Source organism: Nicotiana tabacum, chromosome 13 (assembly GCF_000715075.1).
Source record: "Nicotiana tabacum cultivar K326 chromosome 13, ASM71507v2, whole genome shotgun sequence".
In the NCBI taxonomy this organism is placed as follows: Eukaryota; Viridiplantae; Streptophyta; class Magnoliopsida; order Solanales; family Solanaceae; genus Nicotiana; species Nicotiana tabacum.
The window spans coordinates 79,505,312-79,518,400 of record NC_134092.1 but is presented as its reverse complement, the minus strand read 5'-3'; positions in this window follow the sequence as shown (position 1 = coordinate 79,518,400).

The following is a 13,089-nucleotide window of genomic DNA, read 5'->3' as shown; positions in this document are numbered from 1 at the left end:
CTAAATAATTAATTAAAAATTTTAATTTTTTGGTCTTAAATAAAAAATAATTTATTTTATGTTGTTTCATATTTTAATATTAGTTCATCTCTTATTTTGAATATTTAATCTTAATTATAATTTTATTCACCATTAATTTTATTTTCAAGAGTAAAAAGATCGATCTAAAATTTTACTTTTAGATCTTTATATTTGCAGAATCATTAATGGTATTAACCTTACCAACCATATTTCTTTCTACCTTACCAACCATATTTCTTTCTCTTTCGCATTATATTCTTAAATATTTTCTTTGTTGTTGTTTAATAATTGGATATATTTTTTAATATTACACGATAAAATTGATTATTTTTTTTATTTGAGTAGGAAAATAATTCAAATATAATATACAAATATATTATCGTTGGGATATTATTTTCTTAATTTCAACGCTTTATGCATTCCTTTTAACATCACTTTTATTTTTCTTGGTATTGGACATTATAGGGTAGTAATGTATTGCCAATACGGAGGATCTTTATGGAATTGATTTTATTAGTTCTTAATTAGTACTAAACTTTATTGTCCGATTTGATTTCTTAGTGCTGACACCCTCGTATACCGATCAACCAGTGAAGCGACAGAAGAACCCATTTGACAGTAATCTAGAAGGAACTTCAGAAAAAGACTAGAAAGTAAGGAATGAAGTGCTCGACCGAACAAGCAACGACTGACGAGATAGGGGCGCGCTAGCGCTCAAGCCTATTCTAATAAGGGCGTTAGCGCATCCGTTTTCTTGCTGGGGCATAGCGGTTTGAAATTTGAAAAATATGGAGTGTCACAGAACGAAACTTCCTACACATTTTTAATAAGAATTTAATAGACAAAATTTTATTACTGTTAAAATCTTAAATATTAAAAAAAATCAACATAGAAGGTATTATAGCCCAAAAAATAGGTTATTACAGTTATGTCATTTCCCTGTGAGTTCTTCTGTTTAATATTTTAAGGCTATTTTAGTCTATCAATATTGTATTCGTATTTTTATAATAATATAGGCTCTCCTTTTTATAAATGGATTTGGACAATATAATACATTCTCAAATTAAATTAGTAATAAGACTTTATAATACGTTTTCAAATTAAATTAGTAATAGAAATTTTTAAGAAGTATATCCTAAAAGCAATAGGATTACATGACTAAAAATATATCTTTATCTCGAAAGTAATTATACTAAAAGGAAACCTAACGTGTTCCTAAAGGTATCAGGTTTACGTGCTAACATGTAGTATTATATGTTTATGCCTGAAAGTATTTAAAGTAAATTAGTAGACAAAATAGCCTTAATTACATCAAGTTTTCCATTAAATCAATAGGTTATATTAGTAAAAAAAGATATATTGAGATAAATATGGAGTTTTAAATAAATACGTACTCTAAATATGGTCTTATTTCATTGTTGAAACCAAATTGTAAACATCATCCAAAAAAAATAAATGAATCCGATTAATTGTAGCATTTCATTCAAAAAAGGAGACTAAAGTATTCTATACGATGTTGAATCATAATAATGTCATAACTAATGTGAAATATATAAACAACGAACAAAAGTAAACAAATAAATTAGATACACACAAACGAATTTCTAATGTGTAGTATATGTCCTAAAACTAATAGGATTACAAGGCTAATGTCTAGAATTCCGATTATGTCCTTTTATTGTGAGTTATTATGCTTAATATTAAAAGGTTATTTTTATAATCCAATATTTTATTCATACTTTTATAATAATATAGATAGATAGATATAGATAGATAGATTCTTGTTTTAGACAAAATAGAAAAAGAAAGAAAACACACGGCATTATTTTGACAAAGCCAAAAGAGAAGTTTTAACAAGCAACACAAAAAAAACAAAGAAAAAGATTGTTTAAACAGCCTAGACACTTAACTCCTTCCAAGGAAATACTTTAAAGTGTTGATCACTTTGGTGCAGACACTATCATAGGAGGCATCAATCTCCTTGGTAACTTTGGTCAGCTTCTCAATAACATCCTGCATAACCATGATCCCTTGCCTCTTTGTGGCTTGGAAGGTGATCTGTAACCTGGCCACATCTGCTCCAGTTTCCTTTGTCACTTCCCTTATATTGTCCACCTGTTCCTGCAAAGAGGTTACCAGTTCCTTGATACCCGTAGTATGTTGCTGCATTAGTAGCAACTGATCCGAGGAAGATGATTTGCTTGCTTCAGATTTAATCCCTCCAGTGCCCCGTTGAGGAGTGGATTCTGGTGCTTTGTCTTTCTTGAACCAGGTTTCCTCAACCAAAGTGTACTCTATCATGGCAAAGATAGTCTTGTCATATGTATTGGAGATGGTTTTAGGGGCATAGGGAGACAAATCTACTTTCATAACTTGCAAGATATGAGAGATTAGTAAACCATAAGGCAAACTGTTAGTAGAAGATGAGACATCCCTGATGCTTTCAAGCATGTACTAATGCACCCAAGCAAAACTAATTAATAGCCTTCCCATTCACAAGACAGTACATGACAAACATATCTCTGAGAGACAGGGTGCTAAGAGAACCAGTACGGGATAACAAGATGGTAGCAATAATGTGGGCTAGTACACGGTGCCCAAATTTCAAATTTTTGGGACCAATGTCAGAGGAATTTTCAGACAACACACTTTTTGCTTCATCGAATGACACTTCAAAACTATCAGGCCAAGAATATTGCACAAAGAAGCTATACCCAACAAACTTGGTTGCACAGATTTTTTTAGACTGATAAGAGTCAAGAATAATGCGAGTTCCCAAAACCATGGATTCTAAGTCATCTTTATCATTCACAAATAAATTTGCATAAAACATATGCACATGCTCTTCATAGACAGTGTCACCAACAATAGCAAATAGGGAGACAAGTTTTTTAATTTCAAACACAGAGATAACATCACAGTGAGAGTTTTTCATAGATTTCAAGCTTACAGTGCGACCATAAGCAATCGACTTCCCTTTGTAAGAGATAATTTTTGCTTTCTCTTCGGGACCATAAAAGTTCATTTTGTCTTCAGGCCCAAACTTTATGCTTTCTGTTTTTTCTCTCTTTTGAGATGATTGTTTGGGGATGGACTCCATTGAACGTTTTCCAGCCCTCTTTTGAGCGATGAGAATTACTTCCTGAGAATCACTAGATTCATCCTCGAGCTGTTGATGATCTGTACTCTCTGACGACTCTACATCCACAGGATCATCAGTTTGATGGTTTTCCTTGAAGCGATGGCTTCTTCTAGGTATAGAGGAGGATGTAGAGGGTTTGGTTTTGGCCATGAGTAAGAGAGAGCAGAGAGAGAGGGAGAGAGAGAAATTAAACGGGAATCAAGCAAATACAATCCGTCAGATAATAAATGCACGTACAGAGTAATCAAATACTTAGAGATTTTTGGGGCGAAAATCATGAAGATCAATTATGAAAAATGTTCTAAAATAGACAAATTTAGAGAAATTAAACAGGAATCAAGCAAATACCAATTTTGTCACGAAGGAAACAAAATCTCTCTTCAAGCAATGGTTTTGTAAAAATATCCGCTAACTGATTTTCAATATTGAGAAATTCTAACACAATGTCACCTTTTTCAACATGATCACGAATAAAATGATGCTTAATCTCAATATGCTTAGCCCTAGAATGAGGCACAAAATTTTTTGAAAGGCAAATAGCACTAGTGTTGTCACACATAATTGTAACGCAATTAAGACGCAAATCATAGTCTAACAGTTGATGCATCATCCATAGAACTTGTGTGCAGCAGTTGCCTACAGCCAGGTATTCTGCTTTAGTAGTAGATAAGGCAAAATAACTTTGTTTCTTGTTGTGCCAAGATATAAGAGATTTTTCAAGTAATTGGTACATTCCACTTGTACTTTTCTTGTCAATTATATCATCTGCAAAGTCTGTATCTGAAAAACCTTTGAGATCAAATGTATTGAAGCTTTAATACCATAATCCATAGAAGACTGTCCCTATCAGATATCTGATAATACGTTTAATAATAGTCAAGTTGGATTCTTTGGGAGCGGACTGATATCTTGCACATTTGCAAACACTAAACATAATGTCTAGTCGACTAGCTGTAAGATAGAGTAGAGATCCAAACATACCTCGATACATTGTTTCATCAATACTCTTACCATCTTTATCTTCATCCAAGGTGGTTGATGGACTCATAGGAGTCCCTATGGTCTTAGCATTAGACATGCCAAACTTCTTGATAAGCTCTTTTGTATATTTTGTTTGACTAATGAAAGTCCCTTTTTGTACTTGCTTGATTTGTAGCCCAAGGAAGAAGGTTAATTCTCCTATCATACTCATTTCAAACTCTTCTTTCATGGTGTTTGAAAAATCCTTGCATAACTCTGGGTTAGTACTTCCAAAAATAATATCATCTACATAGATTTGCACAATTAAATTTCCTTCAGCTGATCGTTTGATAAAGAGAGTAATATCAATATTACCTCTATCAAACCCATGTTTGACTAGGAATGAACTTAGCCTTTCATACCAAGCTCTAGGAGCTTGCTTTAGTCCGTACAGAGCCTTGGATAACTGGTAGACATGATTTGGAAAGGATTCACTTACAAATCCTGGGGTTGCTTAACGAACACTTCCTCATAGATGAAACCGTTTAAGAATGCGCTTTTTACGTTCATCTAAAATAGTCTAAAATATTTGTGAGCATCATAAGCTAATAAGATACGAATAGATTCTAACCTAGAAACAGGAGCGAAGGTTTCCTCATAATCAATTCCTTCTTGCTATGAATAACCTTGAGCAACCAGTCTAGCTTTATTTCGTACCACTTGTCCAAACTCGTTCAGCTTATTTCTGTATACCCATTTTGTTCCAACAATGGATATATTTGGAGGTTTAGGGATAGGTTCCCATACTTTGTTCTTCTCATATTGGTCAAGCTCCTCCTGCATTGCAGTTATCCAGCTTTCATCCCCAAGAGCCTCATCTACCTTTTTTGGTTTGAACTGAGATACAAGGGCAATATTTGATGTCTGGTTTAGCGATATTCTTGTTTTCATGCCTTCCTGAGGATTTCCATTGATGTACTTATGTGGATATCCTGGCTCACTTTTCCATTCATTTGAACCGACTGATACTGGCTCCTTTTCAATGGGACTTGATTGTTCAACTGTAGGAAGCTCTTGGTTATCTATGCGACTGTCAGTCGACTGATCCTGCTGATCAGTCACCTCATCACGAGTGTTCTCACATGTATTGACAGACTTTGGAACTATGGAGATTTCCTCATCTTCAAGAAGTTATTCATTTGTTGAGTGAGGGTTAGTGTCCACAAATACAACATGTATGGATTCTTCAATAGATAAAGTACGTTTATTAAAAACTCTATATGCTCTACTAAAGGGAGAGTAACCAAGAAAAATACCTTCATCGCTCTTTGGATCAAACTTACCAAGGTTATCTTTTCCATTGTTGTGGATAAAATATTTGCATCCAAAATGATAGAAATAACTGACATTGGATCTTTTACCTTTCCATAGTTCATATGGAGTCTTTTTGAGAATATATCAAATTTAGCATTTGTTGATGATGTGACATGCTGTGCTTATAGCTTCTACCCAGAAATGGTGTGGTAGGGAGTTTTCAACAATCATAGTTCTTGCCATATCTTGCAAGATTCTATTTTTGCGTTCTGCCACTCTATTTTGTTGAGGTGATCTAGAAGATGAAAAATTGTGGGAAATCCCTTGATCATTACAGAAGTTTTCAAATGCTTTACTTTCAAATTCTCCTCGATGGTCACTTCTTATGGCAGATATGTAGTATCCCTTTTCCCGCTGTACCTTCTTGCATAAGACTTCAAAATTCCTCAATGCTTCATCTTTATGTCTCAGAAAAATAACCCATGTAAATTGAGAAAATCGTCTACTATAACAAAAGCATATTTTCTACCACCTATACTAGCAGTTCTAGTTGGACCAAAAAGGTCCATATACAAAAGTTGAAGAGGTTTTGTAGTAGAGACTATGTTTTTAGCTTTAAAAGAGAACCTGATTTGTTTTTCTAACTGACATGCATCACATATTTGATCTTTTGAAAAATCTAGTTTTGGGAGTCCAATGACAAGATCATGTTTGGAAAGTTTTTGAATAGTATGCATGCTAGCATGACTATGTTTTCTATGCCAAACCCAAGGATCATCAATCATAGAGGCTAGTCAAATATGATTTCCAAGACTATCTATATTACTAAGAGTGTAGACATTCCTATCTCTATTTTCAGAAAGAATAACTTTACTTAATTCGTCTTCAATAAATCAACCATGCTTTTTAAAATGAACCTCCTAGTCATTGCCACATAGTTGACTGATACTGAGTAAATTGTAGCCAAGTTCATCTACCAGGTATACTTTGTCTACATCACACGATGAGCTGAGAGGGACTCTTCCAACTCCAATTACGTTTTCTTTTGATTTGTCTCCAAAAGTGAGTGATCCACCATCTAGTTTAGTGACAGTTTTGAACAGTTGTTTGTCACTTATCATGTGTCTGTAACACGAGCTATCAAGATACTATTTCCCTTTTCGATTATTCTTGCAGTGTTCCTGCAAGAACAAATTACTTGTTTTTGGGTACCCAAGCCTGCTTTGGATCCTGGATGGTTAGTATTCTGAGCATTATCTTGACTAGAGGCCTTGGGTCGCCATAACCATCTTCTATTGTTCTTAAACCTGCAATAGTTAGATGTATGGCCATGTTTTCCACAATAAAAGCAAGAGGGGTTATTGGAACTTTCAAAGACTTTTTCTCCTCTATTTATAAACCTGCAATGGTTAGAGGTGTGACCATTTTTGCCACAATGAGTGCATGCAGAGCGATTTCTTGTTCTAGATGTGAAATTTGAGGAGTTGACTGATTTGATTTGACGGAACTATGACTGATGGACTTTTTCAATCTATTCAGTTGAAGTTGAAGTTCATTAACTTCATCTTGAAGCATGTCTTTTTCAATTTCACATACTTCTAATTTCACTGCCCAGTCTTTCTTTTCTCTATGGATCTTTTGAAGCTCATTTAGAACTTTCTCAATGTCTGCAACAGAAATATCAATAAATTCTTAAAGCTCATTATAGTTAGGACATGTAGGAAGACGTACCTTACTTGTTCCTTCATCTTTCATGAGACCAAACTCGCCCGAATCTTCTTCACTATCTTCTTTGATGGCCATAAAGCACATGTTGGCAATTTTCTCATGATCAGATTCTTCTTCATCACTCCATGCTCCAAAAGATTTCTTCTTCTGGAAATTTTTGCTTAGCTTATTTTTCAGCTCAGGGCATTCAGCTTGAATGTGTCCATGTTTTTCATATTCATAGCATCTTCCATCATTTTTGTCATTCTCATTATTCATCTTCTCTTTTTCTGAAAATTTGATTTACCTCTTCTACTATTTCTGTTTTCCCTCATCATGCTTGTTACAAATTTAGAGAGTATGGCTATATTCTCATCTTGTTCTCCTCCTCCTCCTCCTCCTTCTCCTTCTTCTTCTTCTTCTTCTTCTTCTTCTTCTTCTTCTTCTTCTTCTTCTTCTTCTTCTTCTTCTTCTTCTTCTTCTTCTTCTTCTTCTTCTTCTTCTTCTTCTTCTTCTTCTTCTTCTTCTTCTTCTTCTTTTGATTCAGCCACAATTGCCTTGAAAGCAACTGTCTTCTTCTTTTCTTGTTGAACTTGCCTGTCCAAATGTGTTTTCTCAAACGCAATTAGATCACTTCTGAGTTCATCATAAAACATCTTCTCAAGATCATGACATTCCAGAGCAATAACTTTGGGTTGCCAAATCATGGGAAGACTTCTTAGAATTTTTCTGACTTGTTCTCCACTTCTGATTGGTCTACCAAAGGATTTTAAGTCTCCAAGGATTTTGCTGAACTGAGAGAACATTTCTTCCACTGATTCTCCATCTTTCAGTTGAAACAATTCATAATCACGAACTAGGAGATTAATCCTTATTTCTTTCACTTTATTTGTTCCTTCATATGTGACTTCTAACTTGTCTCACATTTCTTTTGTAGTTTCACAGCTTGATATCTTTTCATACTCTTTTCCGCTTATGGCATTATACAACAGATATTTTACCTTGGCATTCACTTGGATAACAACTACTTGTTCTTCAGTGTACTCATCTAAATCAAGAGGATCAGATGATACTATGATCTCACCGTCTTTGTCCTTCTTTAGCGGAATTGGAAGATTTCTCTTTTTGATCACACACTACACCTTAATGTCATATGATATAGTGTAGGTTTCCATACGCACTTTCCAATGTGAGAAGTGCTGGCCATTGAAGTAAGGAGGTCGTACCTGAGAAGTTCCTTCTTGAAATAGTGCTCCAACGACTGTGTTTGATTCCATGATCTTTTTCTCACTTACTGTCAGGTAATATTTGTGAGTCCTTACTCTGATACCAATTGAAAGTACAAGAGAGGGGGTGAATTGTAACCGATTTTAAGACTTAGTTGACTAAGAAATGAATTAGTCGACTAAACTTCACAGTGGGATCAATTGCAACAGGAATAAATTGTGCAGAATGAAAAGTAAAGGATGCACAACAATTTTATACTGATTCAGTACCGGTGTGGTACCTACGTCCAGTTCCCTTGGGTCACAAGGGTTCTCTTAGATATTCAATAAGTCTTTACATCAGTGATGGTTTTAGTACGTTCACCACCAATCACATACAACAACAATGTTTATCTAGTGTTGACACAACTCTTGTTTTATTTTTTAACTCTTCCTATCTTTTGTGACACTTGCAAACTCAGGAATACAATATTTGTACAAGAACTAGAAAGGTGTAGAAACAGATGTGAAGTTGTGTAATCTTCCTTGTCCCTCTACTTCTTCTTTTATAGTGCTCGATGAGTCTTTCGATTTCTCTTTTCCGGGATCGCACATGAGCAATGATTGAAGGTCTTTCCTTGTGACTTCTAAGAGTGAGACCCAAGGGTAGCCTCATGAATCTAGCTTGAGAGGTGTGGCCGGATTCATTCTCAGTTTGAAGTTTTGGCTCCTCCAATTAACCTTGTTTAGAGCTTCCGCGGATTGCCCTTGATTAGCTCTCTTTCCTTGATTGACTCTCTTTCCTTTCTTGCACGCTTGAAAATCTTTAGCTCATCTGATTGATTGTCTTTCCTTCCTTGTTCTTTGATTGATTGATTCTTTTTCCAATAGAGTTTGAAAAATATAACCGTTGGCTTCCTCTGATTTCCTTGTATAATTTTCTTTCCTTTCATTCATCAGAGTTGTTGCGAATCTGCGCATAAAGTAAGATGACATTAGTCAAGACTCTTTTGATTATTGATCATTATTAAAATTCTAAACCTAACAATAAGTCGACAAGAAGAAATACTCTAGTCCAGCCATAACCATATATTGCAAGTTACTTTGATGCTTTTGGATTTGAAATGCTACTCATTATGCCTTGTGCTATGAGTCAATGACCTCATTAGCAGTAAGGAAGTAAGTTTTTTTGTTGTAACATTTCGGATTATAAAAAAAAATCAGGTATTTAAAGGAAGAAGGGAAATTGCGGTAAAAGGAATATATATTGGTATGTTAAACTGGATGAAATAGATGATGCATACTAAATTAAAATTTCTCCATTACCTTGAGCGGATCAATTTTGTAGTCTTCCTTAGAAGTGAATCCAAGTAACCACGTAATCCGAAATAAAAGAAAGAAATTGTCGTATCCCATTAAAGTTATTTTGCACTGTGGCAATTTTGACAGAGTTGGCTCAAAAGTCAAAACCACTAAGGCACCAATACACCAAAAAGTTCTCCTTTAATTTGTATAAATTATTAACGGGATAATTAATTTAAAACAACTAGGTTTATTCAGAACATTAGTTAATTATGGCTTTGATTTTTTGTTAACAAAAGGCAACACATGTTATCATGTTAGGATTGCTAAAACTATTTTAATAAAATGTACTAATTAAATCAGGTGAAACAATTCAAACCAGTCTAAACAATTTAATTTTATTATTCTATATCAATAAATGAATGACAAAATGTGGAACATGGACATCAACTAGGGCGGAACTTCGGGATCAATATTTTCAACGTAGGTGAATAACAAAATAAGATATCGACCGTATATGTCACTTTCTTTACGAATAAAAAAATTGATAAGGATAAATGAGGTTTGAACTATTTTTGTTTTTCACCCGTGTGTGTGTCTATATATATATATATATATATATATATATATATATATATATATATATATATATATATATTGAGAGACATTAGCCGACGACCAACACACACATTTTTCTAATTTCTCAAATTTTCGACTTCTTTCATACTTTCCCCATTTATGTGCTATATTTACAAATACAAAAGGCACTTCTTCAATTCTCTTAATTGCACCTCCTCTCTTGCCTTCTATTTCTCCTACTATATTAGGCTAAATATGCCTTATTTGGGTGTGTGTTCCACTTATTTTGTGCTTTACTTGATTGAATGTCTATGTGTACACAATGAATCATGCTAGAACAATGCTTAGGTTAATGATACATTGTTTAAGTATAATGAGCTATCCTTAAGATTGTTAATATACTTGATTTAGCCGTAGTCACACTTATTATTAAGAACACATATTTGCCTAATATTCTTATGATATGCCTTAAACTGTTGTATTACTACTTGAACCTTACTATCTTGGTTAGAGATTACGTCTAGGCGTTTGATGCTTTATTTGGACTTGATGGTTATTACATGATGAATTACATGTTGAAGTTGTAGTCATACGTTATATACACGTATTTACCATCATCTCATGAGTACTTACATACATCCCCGCATATTTAATTATCATGTCCTAGTATATTTTATTAATTATCTTTGTGGCATATGCATACATCATAGGAAATGAAGATCTTAATACAGATTGATTTTATTAAGGCACACTGGAACATTATGAGCAGGTTTATATTGAGATGAATGTTGTGGCACGAGGTTTCTAGCGTGCGGATTATTATAATATTGATATTAATGTGATACAATGGGTTCCCATGATGCTAGGTTCTTGCATCTATGCTTGAATATGGTATTGTCCCTCTAGAGTTATGTGATTATCCATATTACTCTAGGCCCTATGAGCGTATGCACTAAATTAATGTTTGGTATTGGACACATAGATTGTGTTAGTCACATGGATGATGTGTTAGGTGCGTGTGTTCATGCATATCTGTATATCATATTCATGCATATCATCTACATATGTTAAGTGACGCATTTCATACATTCTTGAGATTCATTGGTAGAGTTGGTTACATGGACCTTGTACCGGATTATGATGAGATATGTTGACTTGTATTGGATAAACGGATTTTGTACGGATAAGAGTGGAAAAAAAGGATGTGAATGTAAATGTTATGTATTCATTTTACATGACATTTTAGACCCATGTAAAAGCATAAGAATAGATGCAAATTGATAATTGATATAGAATTTGGATCTTTTATCATGTATAACTACTCTACGTTCATGTAGAGAATTCGAGTTAATGCTACTTGGTGCATACATCCTTTGTATGTGGATTTGGTGCATTTGTATATGCCTTGATCCGTTTAACTAAAAAAGTATACTTATTACTTCTTTCTTTACTTGTGCACCTTTGTTATTGATGCTTGTTGTTCCTTGACTATTTCTTGGTTATCTTTCTGTTATTGTATATGCTTATTAGCTGCACAGGTTATATAAAGTGAGTATCTTTTGACTAAATCTCGTCACTAATTCGTTGAGGTTAGTCTTGATACTTACTGAGTACATGAGGTCGGTTGTACTCATACTACACTTCTGCACCTTACGTGCAGATTTTGGAGCTTAGCGGTGTGGTGTTCGGGGATGAGCATTGAAGATATTGGCCTTTCAGTCATTAGCTTCCATTTGTTCGTGGTAGCCTAGTATTTTATATTTTTGTTTATGTATATTTAAACTGATATTGTACTTCTTCATACCAACATTATAAATCTAAATCGTAGTTTCTCATGACTTGTACTGCTAGTTCTTGAGGATAATATTACTAGTTTTCACATTCTTATTTTTACTAGTTAATTGATGATTTCCGATTTAGACTGTATTTTATATTAGTTGGCTTACCGAGCGGGTTAAGTTAGGTGCCATCACGACTTGGTAGAATTTGAGTCGTGATAAATTGGTATCAGAACTCTAGGTTTATAGGTTCTACGAGTATTGAACAAATGTCTAGTAGAGTCTTGTGGATCGGTATGATGACGTCCATGCTTATCTTCGAGAGGCTGCAAGACATCTAGGAAACTTCTCTTTCTTTTTTCCTCACCATGTGACTTTTTTTCAGCTTGAAATTTAAATTTTCAGTTTCCTTCTATTTGTTCGTAAGCGGTGTTGAGAACTCAACATCAGTTGGGCACCGATGGCTTGTGATGATGCTACAAATGTGGTATGAGATCCATTTTTGTGATGTGAGGGTAGGCCAGCCTAAAGGAATTGTGGTCAGGTTTAGACCGCAACATTGGCTTGGGGATTTAGTTATGTGAGAATGTGATTTTGGACTCAACTATCTGGTAGTGTCCCTAGAAGTGAGATTAATGGCTCAGTGAGTGGTGCGGTAGCTATGTTTTCGTTGTTGGTTACTCTAAAATTTAGTGAGTGCTTCTACAACCTTAAAATAAAATAGAGAAGATGTTTCTAAAATAAAGTGGTAGGATTAATGAGGAAGCTTTGTAACACATGTTATGTGTCTAAGGACTACATTTAGAGGGTTTGAATATAATAAAAGGATTTGCTTGAGATGCAAAGCGAATGTGGACACTTGATTATCATCTCGGTATGTAGTACAGTCTTAAGGTATGGGTGTTTTGATGGACCTTTTAGTTTTACATTAGTGGAATGGCACAGATTCTTACTACTTGTTGATGAGTGTGGACTCGAGAGAACCAATTAATTATATAGAGGTTCTAACCATGGTAAGGTCATGAAAAAATGCATATTGGAAGCTAAATAGGTGGATTATCTCCTCTGGGAAGGTTTGAAG